This window comes from Danio rerio, chromosome 7, assembly GCF_049306965.1.
Source record: "Danio rerio strain Tuebingen ecotype United States chromosome 7, GRCz12tu, whole genome shotgun sequence".
NCBI lineage: Eukaryota > Metazoa > Chordata > Actinopteri > Cypriniformes > Danionidae > Danio > Danio rerio.
In genome coordinates this window covers 16,319,478-16,335,616 of record NC_133182.1, presented here as the reverse complement: position 1 = coordinate 16,335,616, position 16,139 = coordinate 16,319,478, and the positions used below count along the sequence as shown (strand labels likewise).

The 16,139-nt window shown below is 34.6% G+C and overlaps 1 long non-coding RNA gene across 6 annotated transcripts in view; it reads right to left on the bottom strand.

The window, feature by feature from the left end:
- Positions 1-202: 202 nt before the first annotated feature.
- Positions 203-16,139, bottom strand: part of LOC137496158 (uncharacterized) — a 98,157-nt gene continuing 82,220 nt past the window's right edge. For 2 of the 6 annotated variants that reach the window (XR_012383202.1, XR_012383199.1), the window contains 3 exons: positions 11,649-11,759; positions 11,440-11,548; positions 203-371 (listed from right to left, as the gene is read on the bottom strand). This is a non-coding gene — a long non-coding RNA (uncharacterized lncRNA). The remainder of the gene's footprint in view (positions 372-11,439; positions 11,549-11,648; positions 11,760-16,139) is intronic. The other 4 variants (XR_012383201.1, XR_012383198.1, XR_012383200.1 and 1 more) reach the window with 4 other exon arrangements.

Genomic DNA, 16,139 nt, shown 5'->3' with positions numbered 1-16,139 from the left:
CAGACAGACAGACAGACAGACAGAAAGACAGACAGACAGACAGACAGACAGACAGACAGACAGACAGACAGACAGACAGACAGACAGACAGACAGATAGATAGATAGATAGATAGATAGATAGATAGATAGATAGATAGATAGATAGATAGATAGATAGATAGATAGATAGATAGATAAAGTAGAGTTGACCCTTTCCTCACCTCTTTCTTTTAAATTCTTTGAGTGTCTCCGTGTGAGAGTTTGGGATCCAGAGTGACGTTGATTCTTTTCAGAGAGACTGAACTCTCAATCCCATACTTCCCCTCTGCTAATGCTAAACCACAGAGACGGATCAATCACTCCATCTTCTCTCTCTCTCTCCCATCGGCTCTGAAAGTGTGACAATAAAACAAGGAAGAAGAGAAAACAGGTTTAGTGTAGAGATGGGATATTGACAGCAACTACAGTGAGAAACAACAATACTGAGATGTGTTTGTTCTGCTGGTGCCAGTGTACAGTAAGTGCACGCTTTAGGCGGTGTCAGAATATGGAACAAAAGGTTATAATACCAATGTCAAAATCAATCACAGACATTTTGACCCATACAAAAAGAAAAGATTTAGGCAGTTTTATCGAAGCCCCCACAAAAACAACAAATAATAAAGCTTTATTTATGTTTTTATTTTCTGTGTTTTCTATTTCCACCTGGAGATACACATCCTGAAGCCTAGAGATTGTGCAGCGCCATTGATGTGATCCAAGACCTGTAAAGAAATGATGCCAAACACAGAGCACTTCTAGAGGTCTCCATAATCCTGGACCAGGCCGTATCCTGAGCAGATGCTGTGGTCAAGGAGGAGTGAGGAGCATGAGACTAATTCCTGAAAGACCCCAGTGACAGATGAGTCTTCGCATTTATCTCATGGGGCAGCCTAAATACCCACCGGTCACCTACTTACACCTGCAGCTCTGCACAAGAAGCTTGGCCAAAGGAGAAATGGTCAGGCTCAACTGAGCCTGGTTTCTCTTGAGAGTTTTTTCCTTTACTTTCGTCAATTGATGAAGTTTTCTTTCTCGCCACTGGCTTGCATGGTTTAGGACTTGTGTACACAAGTCCTTTTTTTCCTTTTTAACACTCCCCCCTCCCTCCCCCAAAGCATGCAAATTCACTTAAACAGGTAAATATGTTGTTATACACGGACTTAGACAAATAAAGCTATATACTGTATTCCACATACAAAAATACACGTCAATTAATCAGTACACTCTCAGAAATAAAGGTACAAGAGCTGTCACTGGGGCGTGACCTTTTCAAACGACACACATTTGTACTAAATGGGTCCATATTGGTACCTTAAAAACATGTATTTGTACCTAATATATTAGGTATACTATTATACTTTTTAGGTACTAATATGTACCCTTGAGGTGTTAATACGGACCCTTTAGGTACAAATGTGTACTTTTTGAAAAGGTACCGCCCCAGTGACAGCTCGCGTACCTTTATTTCTGAGAGTGTATAACGAGAGGTATTTGTTGCTTGTACCAATGTTTGGATTTGTTCCAGAAGCTTTATTTATTTATTAAATAATGTGTAATGGGGTTTTTTCTCTATGGGGCAAAAAAAGATAATCATGAGATTTTCAGATAATTCTCACTAAAATGTCATTTTCGTTCATTCATTCATTTTCTTTTCGGCTTAGTCCCTTCACTAATCAGGGGTCGCCACAGAGGAATGAACCTCCAACTTATCCAGGATATGTTTTATGCAGCGGATGCCCATCCAGCTGCAACCCAGTACTGGGAAACACCCATACACTCTCACTTTTACATTCATATGCTACAGTTAATTTAGCATATTTAGTTCACCTATAGCACATGTCTTTGGACTGTGGGGGAAACCGGAGCACCGGGAGAAAACCCACGCAAACACGAGGAGAACATGCAAACTTCAGACAGAAATGCCAACTGACCCAGCTGGGGCTCGAACCTTCTTGCTGTGAGGTGACAGTGCTAACCACTGAGCCACCATGCTGCCCCTAAAATGTCATTTTGTGTAACAATATATATAATTTTTAATTCGATGACCCATTAAAAGGCTCATTATGATTCATTTTAAATTGTAAATCTCCACACATAAAAACATTCTTGCATTTTTTTTTTGTTAGAATCAAATTAGCTTTTTGTCATCGCAACTAAAATAAGTTAAAGCAACAACAAAACAACAAAAAAAATTATTGTCTTGACTTTTTGTCGATCTTAGTTGTAAGAGCAACAAAAAATAACTTGACTTCTAGTTGATCAGTGGCAGAAGTGGTGGAAGGTCGATTTTTCAGATGAATCACCTGTTGAACTGCATCCTAATCATCACAAATACTGCAGAAGAGCTACTGGAACCCGTGATTCTCACAGAAATCAGTCAAGTTTGGCGAAGGAAAAATCATGGTTTGGGGTTACATTCAGTATGGGGGCATACATCATCAGTGCATTTTTCTAGTTATTTTGCAAGATATTACAGTTTTTCTCAAAACATTTATTCATTTGTGCATATTATAGTAGCAGTTTCTCATTCTTTCCAACTCATTTCAGATGCTTTTGGACATGCATCAATTGCTTTCATACAACTCCCTGCTGTTTATAATATTATCATTTGCTTGTGTCATGCCAGTCAAAATGAACTAAACTTGTGAATGCTGAATAGTCAATCCATATGAAACTAATAGTCTACATTTCCTTACTTGAGTCGTTATATACAAAATTGTTGAACTAGTTGTCAAAATCTGTCAAGCTAATTTTATAAAAAAATTAATCTTTATTTTCCTGAAAATGTCTTAAAAATTGAACAATTTCATGAATGATTTACAGACCTGTGTATGTTGTAGGTTCAGCTCAAATACGTACAGCAGTATTGTTTACAGTTGTGCGCAGCTCTACCCATAGGAAGTTTATGTTTGCTGTAAATAAGGGTGTATTTATTCTTCTGGACAATGCTGTGAATAAATTAGAATTGCAACTAGCAAATGCAGTAAAAATGTGAAAAATACATATTCAGAGTCTTGTTCTCAGATACCTCACTAAATGCAGTGATGTCTAGCTTTACTGTAGTTTTCAAATGGCTGTGCAAATAGTATATAGTGCTGTCTTTAGCATTTTTAGGAAGTGTCACCAAAATCTGACTTTTTTGCATTGAAAACATGAACAGAGTAAACTGCCATAATGAAAACATGACAAAGCCATTTGACTATCTTTTTCATGAACAATGGTGTCAGGACTTTTCATTTTGATGACACTGACACTTTCATTGACATCAATACTTGCTTTTGAGGAATGAGCTGTCCATTTTGAGCAAGTGACACGCTTTTGCAGGTTATCAGCGAGGTTTTGCAGTTTGTACTAATTGTTTTGAGAAATGCATTAACTGTAGTGCAGAAATGCACTAGTGTTGTGAGAAATGCACCAAAACCACTGAGAAAAACTGTATTATTCAGCTTAAAGTGCTGTTTAAAGGCTAAATGAGGTTAACTAGGCAAGTCATTGGACAATCTTCTATAGCCAATCAAAATACTTATTTCCTAAGGAGGCAAATTATATTGACCTTAAAAATTCGTCACCATAGAATTATAAGTTTCTATTTTTTCTATTTTATTTTTATTCTATTTGACATTTTTGTCAAAATTCAGTTATTGACATATTCTTATTAAAAGACAACTTATTTACATTATGAGATATCTTTTTATAAGTTTTTTACATTTTAAGTATTTTTATTTAAAAAAACAAATGTTACACACATACTGTTTGCTATGGAATGCAAAAACTTTGATGGTCAGTGTCTCAAAATCATTCAGAACGCAGATGGAACCTTTTAATTCCAAGGTGATGAATTGTTATAATAAAAACGATTCCAGCCAAAAAACAAAAAACAAAAAAACAAAAACAAAAAAAAAATAGTAAGAAAAAATATTACTGAAGAACAATAAAAAAAGTTGAATTACAAAAAAAGAGAGAAAAAAATATTAACGAAAATACAGTCAATATTTCCCTGTTAAATTATTTACAGAAATGCTTAACTTTCATAATAACAATAACAACAACAATAATATAAATCATTTTAAAAACAAACTTTTAAAATCTGTATATGAAACATAATCATCTTTTTGGCAAATCGGGATTAAAGAGTTCATGTAATAATCTTACTGGCTTCTGATTGTAAACATTCTGTGGTGAACCAAGCACTTGCATTATATTACAGTCATATATATACACACACACATCCACGATCTAATGCATTTAGACTTTATGGCCTGAGATATACCACAAGAATTGGTCTTGCATGTGAATAATGCATGCGAATCATGAATACATGTATATATTTTTAGCTTTAGATAGAAGGCTGGACCATGAGATCTCAGACGATAACGGTTTCATTGCTTTCCACCCTGCTGTGGTTGTTGATGGTGTTTTGCTCGGAGAATTGAGTGTGTGTGTGAGACAGGAGATGTTTGTCTTGTACTGCGTCTTTATTTTACTCTTTGTCAAACACTCATTCTCATCCCTTTCAATCACTCAACAGACCCGCACTGAAACCCACACTATTCTGTCCTTAATAATCAAATAAATCAGACCAATGCGCTCCATGATCACATATTATATTTTGACAAATACGGAAACCAATTTGATTTAGAATGTATTGATTACATTTTTACACTCTTCGAGAAAAGAGAAATTGTGGGTGCCGTTAAGCCCATCGAGAGCTTTAACATTCTCTGCCTCTCAGTTCTAATGAAATTTCAGACTCATTTAGATGGAAAGCAAACGAAGCGTTTCATTTCTTGAAAGCTCTGAGCTCTCCGTTTGTTTGGATGCATGTTTGGTTTGTTTGGCTATAGCTGCAGGGATGAGGTTTGGCAGTGATAATTACACTAAATATTAAATGTTTTGTTAGGTAAGATAAAACAAGGTTCATTATGAGGAAACCACTCAATTAACTGATTCTGTTCAAAGCTAGAAATGTTTTTTTTTTTTTTTTTTTTTTTAGAAATTAAGATAATTTAAAGATAAGAATGTGTCTGTTAAGTTTATTCAAAAATCGATTACCCCCATTTTTAGAATTTTTCAGAAATCTTTTTTTCGCAATTGTTTAATACTCGATTTAAAAACATGATTTCTAAAATCACAAAAAGTCAAATTTAAGTAACTTTCTTAAATCATGTTTTGTTCACTTCAATGCACAACAACAACAAAATTATATCTCAAAATAACAAAAAATGTAATTTTAAGTTTGTTTTTTGTTGTTTTTGTCTCTTCTTATATTTTAGAATTTTATTTAGAAAATTAATTATAACAGAGATGTTGGGCAAAGAATAATTGTGATTAATCCCCTCTAAAACTTTCAAAATATTATACATTTATATGTATTTTGTACATGTACGCTCACACATAAAAAAAGATCCTATACAAAATAATTTTGTTAAAGAAGTTTTTAAACTTAATATATCTACTTAAAATATATCTTATACATGAATATAAATGAATATATGAATGAATATATATATATATATATATATATATATATATATATATATATATATATATATATATATATATATATATATATATATATATACATATATAAATTTTCCTCTGGCTTAGTCCCTTTATTGATCAGGGGTCGCCACAGCGGAATGAGCCGCCAACTTATCCAGCATATGTTTTGTGCAAGGGAAACTGGGAAACACCCATAAACACTCATTCACACATATACACTACAGCCAATTTAGCTTATTCAATTCACCTACAGCACATGTCCTTGGACTCCCTCGAGAACACGGGGAGAACATACAAACTCCACACAGAAATGCCAACTGACCCAGCCTCGAACCAGCGACCTTGTTGCTGTGAGGCGATCGTGCTACCCACTTTAAACAGCCAATTTAAATTGTAAATGTTTAAATTTACAAAAATGTATACAGCGACCTCTAGTGGATTTACAAGAAATGGCAAGCAAAAAAACGAGAAAATGGGTCCCAGTAACGTACACAGTGACCCCTAAGTGGATTTATGAGAAATGGCATGCATGAGAAAAAAATAGCAATAAAATTATTTCGCAATAATGTATTTGAGATTGTCAGAATGTACACTGTGGCCTACACTGGGGCACACATTAGTAAAAACTTGTCCCAAACTGTCAAAAATGTAAAGTGCGACCTCTAGTTGACCTATTTAAAACGGCATGCATGAGAACACGTTTCCCAGTAATGCATTTGAGATTGTCAAACTTGGACACAGCGGCCTCTAGTGGATCTATTTAAAATGGCATGCATGAGAACAAGTTCCAAGTAACGTATTTGAGATTGTCAACAATGTAAACAGTGGCCTCTATGTGTCAAAAAATGTGTCACAGTAACGTATTTGAGGTTGTCAAAACTTTACACAACGGGCTCAAGTGGATTTACGTAAAATGGCACACATGAAAAAATGTGTACCATAACATATATAAAAATTGTCAAAATGTGCACAGCGAACAAAGTCCCAGTAATGTATTTGAGATTGTCAACATTGTACACAGAGACCTCTATTGGATTTACGAGACATGGCACACATGAGAAAATGTATCCCAGTAACGTATTTGAGATTGTCAACATTGTACACAGAGACCTCTATTGGATTTACGAGACATGGCACACATGAGAAAATGTATCCCAGTAACGTATTTGAGATTGTCAGAATGTACACAGCGACCTCTAGTGGATAAATGAGAAATGGCACGCAAATAAAAATGTGTGCCAGTAATGTATTTGAGAATGTCAACAATTTAAAAAGCAACCTCTAGTGGATCTAAAAGAAACAGCTAGCAAAATAAAGTTTGTCCCATTAATGTATTTGAGATTGTCAAAAATTTAGCGCAAGCTCTAGTAAATTGTACGAGAAATGGCACACATGAGAAAACGTGTCCAAGTAATATATTGCAAATTTTCAGAAATGTACACCGCAGCCTCTAGTGGATGGCATGCAAGAGAACACGTGTTCCAGGAATACATGTACACAATGACCTCTAGTGGATTTTACAAGAAATGGCAAGCATGAGTAAACATATCCCAGTTACGTACATTGTCAAAAATGTACACAGCGGTCGGCCTAGTAAATAGCCTAGTGGTTAGCGCGCCGACATTAGGTGCAGTAGCACATCAGGACGTCCTGAGTTCGAATACTCGCTCGAGGACTTTTGTCTTCTCTACCCCACCCTCCCCCCTCTCCAACTTCGCTTCCTGTGTAAATACTGTCCTGTCTAAAAAAGGCCAAAAATAAATAAATGTACACAGCGGCCTCTTGTGAAAACAAAAAGACAAAGCCCACGTTACATATTTCTCTGTTATAATTATTAATTCCAGGGAGCCTGAGATGGAAACGTACGATGAAGTACATTTTTGCAGTTTGACAAAAAAAGTAAGCTGAAGCACATATTTCCAATGAGCCTGTGTTGAATATTTCAGACTGCAAAATAAAGAACGACAAAGATTTTTACATTGACTATATTACCAGGGCCTTCACTCTCTGTTTCCCGTTTGTCCATTTCCCCATCGCTCCATCTCTACACATCCATCTCCATCTCTCCTTCCCTTCCCCCATAGCTCCGCTCTTCCCACTTCCATTTAACTCTCTATTCCATCTCGAGAGGAGATGCTGGATGGTCTCTTCATTATGTGCAACACAGACAGCCTGATTTTGTGTGCGTGTGTGTGTGTGTGTGGAATGAGTGAGAGCCGACCGACTACATGCAATGTTTTATTTCCTGTCAATGCCATTCCTAGTTGCTGTCCCGTGGCCATGATTTACCGTGTTTTAGCCAACTCTTCACTGCAGAAAATGAAAGAGCTGTTTTCCGCCCCTCTCTGCCTGCTTCCAATTCATCTCTCTTTCTCCTTCTCTCTCTCTCTGCCTGTCATAGAGTATTTTTCGGAGCTAGAGGGCCACTCGAAGCATTTTCATAAAAGCATTGGCCATTCCTGCCTTTTAAACTTGAAAAGAAAATGAATATGGTTCCAATGGATGTTTTTTCTTTTAAAGGGTATTTACACTTTTTAATAATTTGATTATTTACACAATGGCAAGAATATTGTACGAGTGAATGTCTAATATAGGATTTAAATAAAAGTACAATCGATAAAAGAGGAATTTGTTTGAAGGAATTTTCGCCCATTCCTCCTAACAGAATTGATGTAACTGAGTCAGATTTGTTGGCTGTCTTGCTTGCACAAGCTTTTTCAACTCTGCCCAAAAATTTTCTATAGGATTGAAATCAGGGCTTTGTGATGGCCACTTCAAAACATTCACTCTGCTTTCCTTAAGCACATTTTAACTAATTTGGCAGTATGCTTAGGGTCATGGTCTGTTTGGAAGATCCATTTTTGGCCAAGTTTTAATATCCTGGCTGTTGTCCTGAGATGTTGCTTCAGTATTTCTACAAAATGTTCTTTCTTCATGATGCCATCTATGCTGTGAAGTGGACCAGTCCCTCCTGCAGCAAAACATCATGCTGCCACCCCATCAGAAACTTCCAAAACCTTGACACCATCATCTGAGCTTTTTTAGAGGCATAATAATCTTTCTGTATGTAAACTTGACTTTCAAGAAAAGTTATAACAATTTCTCAAAAAATATCTCTCTCACTATTCTGCTATTACGCATAACAGAAACAAATTTGATAATCCAAACTTACCTAAAAGAGAAAAATTTTAGTCACATTAACATCTGACTTTTTAAAACATGGTTATGCGCCTTTTTACACAGTTCTGGTTTCAACTGTACATACACTAAGGACAATTTTTACTACACATTTATAGGAAACCTAATTGCAATTTATTTTTAAAAGGCTCATAATATAGCTATAGAAGCTGGTTTTGTTTTACACCAGAACTGAAATTTGTAATGTAAGACAATTTTAAAATACAGCTGAAGACAAAATAATTAGCCAACCTAATTATTATAACCTAATTAGCCAAAAGGAAATTTTCATTTCCTTTAAATATTTCCCAAGTAAAGTTTAGCAAAGCAAGACATTTTCAGTTATTCTTCACTTAATAATTATTACTTAATAATAACAATAATAATAATGATAATTAACCATGTTAAGACTTTAAATCGCACTTTAATCTGAATACTAGCATCTTGAAAAATAACAAGTAAAACATTATGTACTGTTAACATGACAAAGATAAATGAATGAGTTAATGAGATAAATTAATGATAAATAAATGAGTTATTAGAAATTTTAAAATTTCATTGGAGGGTATATAATTTTGCCTTCAGCTGTAGATAAAATATAAATATGAAAATTACAATAATGAGATTTAAAGTTGAAATTGTGAGAACTAAAAAGTTGTACATACCTTTAAAACCTGACGGAGAAATGAGCTTCAATAAATGACATCTGGTGTAATACAATTGCAAATGTGTTTCTAAAAAGATTTATTGCCAACATTTATAAATAGTCAGATTGTAAGACAAAGACAAAATTATGATCAATACAAGTCAAGTAAGTGTGAGATATTAAATCTCATTTTACTCATTTCTTTTGTTGTGTTTATGTCTGTCAGTGTCATAATTCGTGCAGCAACATACTAAGCAGCAGTTCTAAAGAGTAGTCTGAAAATATCTCCAAGCAAGAGCCTAAACAAAAGCACACCTGCACTTTGTTCTCCCACTTCAACCACTGCCCTTCCAGACGTAAACAATCAGATGTGAGTAAAATAAAGTATATCTGAATCCACTCCAGTTCCTCTGCATCTTTTTTTTTGTTTTGACTATTATTATTTTTTTTTTTTGTAAATAAGGGACTAAGCCAAAGGAATATAAATTAATATGATTTTTGTTTTACAATGCATTTTTTTGTTGCTAATAATTAGTTTATAATATATTAATATTCATATAATATAATATATTAATATAATCAACTGTGTGTGTGTGTGTATATATATACAGAATTATTAGCCCCTTTTTTTATTTTTTTCCTTTTTTAAATATTTCCCAAATAATGTTTAACAGAGCAAGGAAATTTTCACAGTATGTCTGATAATATTTTTTCTTCTGGAGAAAGTCTTATTTGTTTTATTTCGGCAAGAATAAAAGCAGTTTTAAATTTTATTAAAGCCATTTTTGGGACAAAATTATTAGCCTCTTTAAGCTAATTTTTTTTTCTATAGTCTACAGAACAAACCATTGTAATAGAATAACTTGCCTAATTACCCTAACCTGCCTAGTTAACCTAATTAACCTAGTTAAGCCTTTAAATGTCACTTTAAGCTGTATAGAAGTGTCTTGAAAAATATCTAGTCAAATCTTATTTACTGTCATCATGACAAAGATAAAATAAATCAGTCATTAGAAATAGGTTTTCAAAATTATTATGCTTAGAAAAGTGCTAAACCAATCTTCCCTCCATTAAACAGAAATTGGGAAAAAAATAAACAGGGGCGCTAATAATACAGGGGGGCTAATAATTCTGACTTCAACTGTATATATTTTACAATTTATATATTTAATTACTTTAGATTTGTTAATAAATAATACTAATGCCTCGAAATTAATATGTACAGTTAAATATTAACATATAATTTACCTTTCATTTATAAGGTATAAGCTGTTTGTAAACCTCAACCTACATTATTAAAATAAATGATTAATTTGCATTGATATAATAATAATTTCTTTAAGTTGCCTTTAGTTCTTAAATGGGCGACGCGGTGCCGCAGTAGGTAGTACTGTCACCTCACAGCAAGAAGGTCGCTGGTTCAAGCCTCGGCTGGCTCAGTTGATGGTTTCCGAATGAGTGTTCATTTGCAAAACGTCTATTAGACATCAATTTTCAGACTTAAATAGACATTTATAACCTTTGGAATGAACCGCCAAGTTATCCAGCATGTTTTTACGCAGCGGATGCCCTTCCAGCTGCAACCCATCTCTGGGAAACATCCGTACACACTCATACACTTTGGACAATTTAGTCTACCCAATTCACCTGTACCACATGTCTGGACTGTGGGGGAAACCGGAGCACCCGGAGGAAACTCACAGGGAGAGCAAATGAACACAAAAAAACACTAATAATCATCCAGATGTAAACACAAACATCAAATAAATGTCTCTGGGATGTACATGGGCAATTAGGGAAATATAAATGTTTTACATTGTATGAATGAATGAAATACGGTTGTTTTGTGTAAATTAGAAATGTTTATGCCATTTTTTTAACTATAAAAGTCTGGCAACCCGTATTTTTACATTTATTTTACAGTCTATATTGTGTACATGGAGCTGGACTCTTAAACAAAGTGTTACCCACATATCTACTCACATACATAGTGAGATAAATGAAAAGGAAAATATTTTATTTAGATGCATCATACATGAGAGTGGGAAGAAGAAAAAGAAAGAAAGTGTGTGTGTGTGTTAAATTAATGACCTCATGTATCGGTTGGGTTTCACAACTCCAGGGTCGTCGCACAATCACATCTGACGCTTACTGATGTCTCACATCTGGACTACCTTTTGCTCGTACATGCACACACACTCTTCAAACAGTCCAAATAAACACACATGGCATGAAAGAAGCACGAAGACAAACAAAGAACAACATGCATGTGTGTATGTATAATTTACAATATTATTTACCTTGTAATGTAGCTGCAGTTCATGTTTCCAATCACTCACTCAGCAGGGGACTCTTGCAATAGTACAATTTTCACCTTGATGCGGGAGGCTGGGATTTTTCCTATGGATCTGCTGAAATGGCATATATATTTCAGTTCAGAGGGAATGAATCACGTGAAGGCTTATAATGGAATTTCTCTTATATCGATATTTGGGGTATTGCATGCACATACCAATACACTAGAAAGTATATTTAAAAGAAAACTTTACAAAGGTAAAATCAGGTAGCATTTAATTATAGTTTTGAAGCAAAAACACATTTTCCTGTACTTTGTTTTATTAAAAAAAAAGTTTTACTATGTACTAAATGAGCCATGAAGTGCACTATATCTTTAATCATTCATATGTTAAGCAAGTAGATTTTATTTTAAATAGCAATTTAATCATGTGATGGCAAAACTAAATTAAATTCCATTAAATTGCTAAGAAAAATGTCAAATACTGCTGTCTTCCTGAAAAGCCACTTTGTGCCGAACTAGTTCTTTGTGTCTGAATTTAGGGTTCTTTGTTTCCTGCCATTTCATTTTTCTGGAGCTTAACCATCAAACTACACAGACAGTCAACACTTTCTTACCAGGTAAATGATTTTGTTTTAAAATGTATAATTGTATATTTATACATTTTATAATGTATGTATAATAAATGCTTATAATAACATTTTATCTTTTAAATTCAAATGATTTTTGTTCAACCATTTCTTTCCGTAAATGATACAGGCTTCTCCCAAAAGATAAGACGATACACAAGAGGCATCATTGGCGAAAAAAAATATATTTCTCAGCTTTTATTTACATTTGAACAAGTGGCATGTCCAGAATTGTTTATACCCTCCTCAATAACCAATGGAAAAGCTTTTATTGGCTATCCTCAATTGGATTTAAGTCAGGACTCTGGGTGGGCCACTGCAAAAGGTAATTTTTTTTTTTTTTTTGCTAAACATTTATTCTTCACTTTTGCTGTGATTTGGGTTGTTTGTGGTGCTCAAATGTTAACTGGTGCCTAAGACCAAGTTTTTCTGCAGACTGCCTGATGTTGATAGGATTTTTTATCTAGTTATTGAAGTTGGTAATGGTGTTCTTAGAGTAGAAGAACTTCCGAACAAATCCTCAGAGATTTTCAGAGTATTTTTTTTTTTTTAAGAAAAGTCTTTTGCTCTTGTTTTGTAATAATACTTTGCACTGTAGCCAGTAGAGCTTCGAAACATTTGATTTGGTCTAATATCTACTCTTGTAGCTCTTGCACATCATGTTATTATTTTTTGGGAGAAGCCTGTCTCATCTCCGGTCCAAAAAAAAATTTCGTTTTATTTGTTGAATAAAAGGAAACTGAATTTGCCATATTTGTCATAACAATGTACTTTTAAATTTGAATTCACTTTAAATTTGCAAGGGGTATGAATAATTTCAGCCATTTATGTATTTTAAAGTGCTGTAAAAATACTCATAAATGCCTCTGTTCAAAGTATTAACATCTGTCACATACGTGAAGGAGATATATCACATCCATAACAATTTACCTTTTCCCGTCATATATGCAAAAATGTTCAATAAAATAAATGTATTTTTTGTCCTACAGAAAGACAACATTTATCCTTTTGATTGGTGTTATTTCATTTGGGCTATGTTGTTTCATTTACAATATGTCTACAAATTATGTTGCATACTATAATCTCGAATACTTATTTCCCTCATTTAAAATATAAAAACATTTACAGATTGGCAATTTTCTGATCTCTTAACTCTGTAAGTTGTTTTGTAAACCAGAACCGCAAATCAGAAAAAGTTGGGAGAGAATGGAAAACGCAAATAAAAAAAGAAAGTAGTGATTCTAAATGTACTTTGACTTGTATTTCACTGCAGACAATACAAAAAACATTGTTTAATGTGTTCCTCATGATTTTTATTTTATTTTTTAAATAAACACGTATTCCAATTTTGGTTCTTGCAACACACTTTAAAAAAAGTTTTAAATATTAGTTTACTCAGTGTAAGCCCGTTTGGTGGTATGATGGTGTACGTGGTGTTCAATTTTACATATAGCTGCCACTTGCACGACGGACAGCATCTGGCGATTATATGAAGAATTAAACAGAAGCTCGCGTGCTAGATGTGGCAAGTTACCAGAAAATTCCATCCCACAGACTTTTCATAGTGGACTTGAAGCCAATGGAAATCTTTTATCCACTCTTCAAAAAGTGTAGATGGTGGATTAACATTCAGCACATGATCACTAAGATGTGTCATTATTTGTAACTTTAGATGTCATGGTTCCTAAAACAAAATATGTCAGTGTTATTTTGATTCACATCTTCAGCGCTTCACAACTTTTTGCGGTTGAAGCTCTCTCTGTCATCCCAAGCCAGAAGGCATTGACTGAGTGATTGACAGCTGATATTTCAGTGCTGGAGCAGTGTGCCAATAAGAAGAGAGCGAAAGCAGGGCAAGCATTACGGCCTTGGCTTTTTTTACTGCAGCAAGTTGACATGACAACTGTTTTAAACCATTCTTGATCGCTGCAATTCACGTTTCAAGTGCAGAGATGCATTTTGCGTGAATGTCTCCCAAATCCGCGGTGAAAATGTGGTGAACATTTTGCAGTAAAACTGGTCGCACACAACAATTTTATGCACTCGCACAAATGCTCCCAAATATATTTTCAGATCGCATAGATAAAATTTCAAGTGCATATGCGACCAAAATGGTTGCAATTTCAAGCCCAAAAATATATATTTGACTCTAATATGATGCCATTAGCCGCATTTCCACTGTCGTGCCAGTGCATGCGAGACAGGGCTTTTATCAGGCCGGGCCAATTGCCCGGGAGGTTGAGCAGTGAGGCCGAAGTCATGTCGCGTTTCCACTGTCGGGCTAGTAGCTCGCAGTGCTTCATGCAAACCCCGCCCCCAGAACGTCCCCCGAATCAAACGTCACACAACCTGCCCACTTCAGTGGGAATAAGGCAGATAAAGCACACCATTACATCATCACGAAACCATTAAAATCAAGACAACCAAAACAAACAAACGACACAATACTGTACAGCATTATATTATATGTCTATACGCACATGCACATACTCGCCGACTGACTGTTGGCATCGTGGATCGAATGGTCTCGCCACTAACTGAGGCACCCAGCGCAGTGAGAGCAGCGCACCCATCCATAATATAACACACAGAAATTCTTCGTTAATAACTCGGTAGAAAATGTATTTTACAACATCCTCATTTAGACATTGTCAAACATTCAGCCCAAATGCTCCAGAAAGACCTGAAACTGAATTTTTTTCCTTTAGGCTATGTGACACTTAATAGGAGATTCCCCTTTATTTAAGGATGTTGCATATTATTCTGTAATCTTAAGAAAAGTGTTAAGTATTTCAGCACATAAGAGCAATAATAAAATATAGCCTATATTTCGTTGCGCTCAGCAGCTTTTCACTAATAAAGCTCTACATGTATTTAAAAATACATTTTTCAATTTTACCGCGTCATATAAACACATAAACACTTGTTTGAGGACATAAAACACATTTTTACTTGCAGTTTTCCCCAATGCATTTGTAAAGCGGTGCTGCGCAGGCAGGACTGCGTGACAGAGAAAAAGGAAGTCTAGTTTCTGCTTTAATTCACCCATAAAATGCTGTTTGAACGATTTGATTAATCTCATCGTATTTAAATACTTTATAAATAATATTTCAAACCTCCTCCAGTGTTTATTGTTTTTAGAAAACATATAAAATCTTTTTTTTTCAGATAAGCCTTTGTAAAATGACAGTTTAATATGGCTTAAAAACGTTTTGATTTTTGTTTCGTATACCTACATTATTATAGCTTTATTTGTTTTATATTGGTTTATTTATTGTATGTGATTTTATTATATCCAACATTTGTAATTATTTAAATTATCTCAATACAGCTTAGGCTAATTTATCAAGATATGACACTAAGTTTTCTGTCTTTCTGTTGTATTCATATTTTGTGTATTATCTTTAAAATAAATTAAAAAAAGAAAGACGCCGCTCACGGCATCAACAGCTGTGAAGGGAATGCTCTTTTGCTCGGTCTCACACACACATACAGGCATCTAAATGCGCACAAACACACCTTCTAACTTGACAACAACTCTAGACAACTTTTACTGTCTGTTGAGTCTAAAGATTTAGACACACTTGACAAAAACTCTCAACAACACACTTGACAAAAACTCTCGACAACCTTTACTGTGTGCTGTGTCTGCTAGTGTAAAGATTATTATGCGTTATTGAAACATCGAGGAGGACGTAGCAAAGAATGTCACTTATAAATTAAAACTTTGTTATTTTATGCAACACCCTTACATTTAAAGGGAAACATAAGGACGATTATAAGCAAAAAGACCCCAGCCTATAAGGCGTTTTCCTTCCCTTATTTAAGCTCCTTTCTCTCTGCCCCGAAGCCCCAGCTGGCCCTCT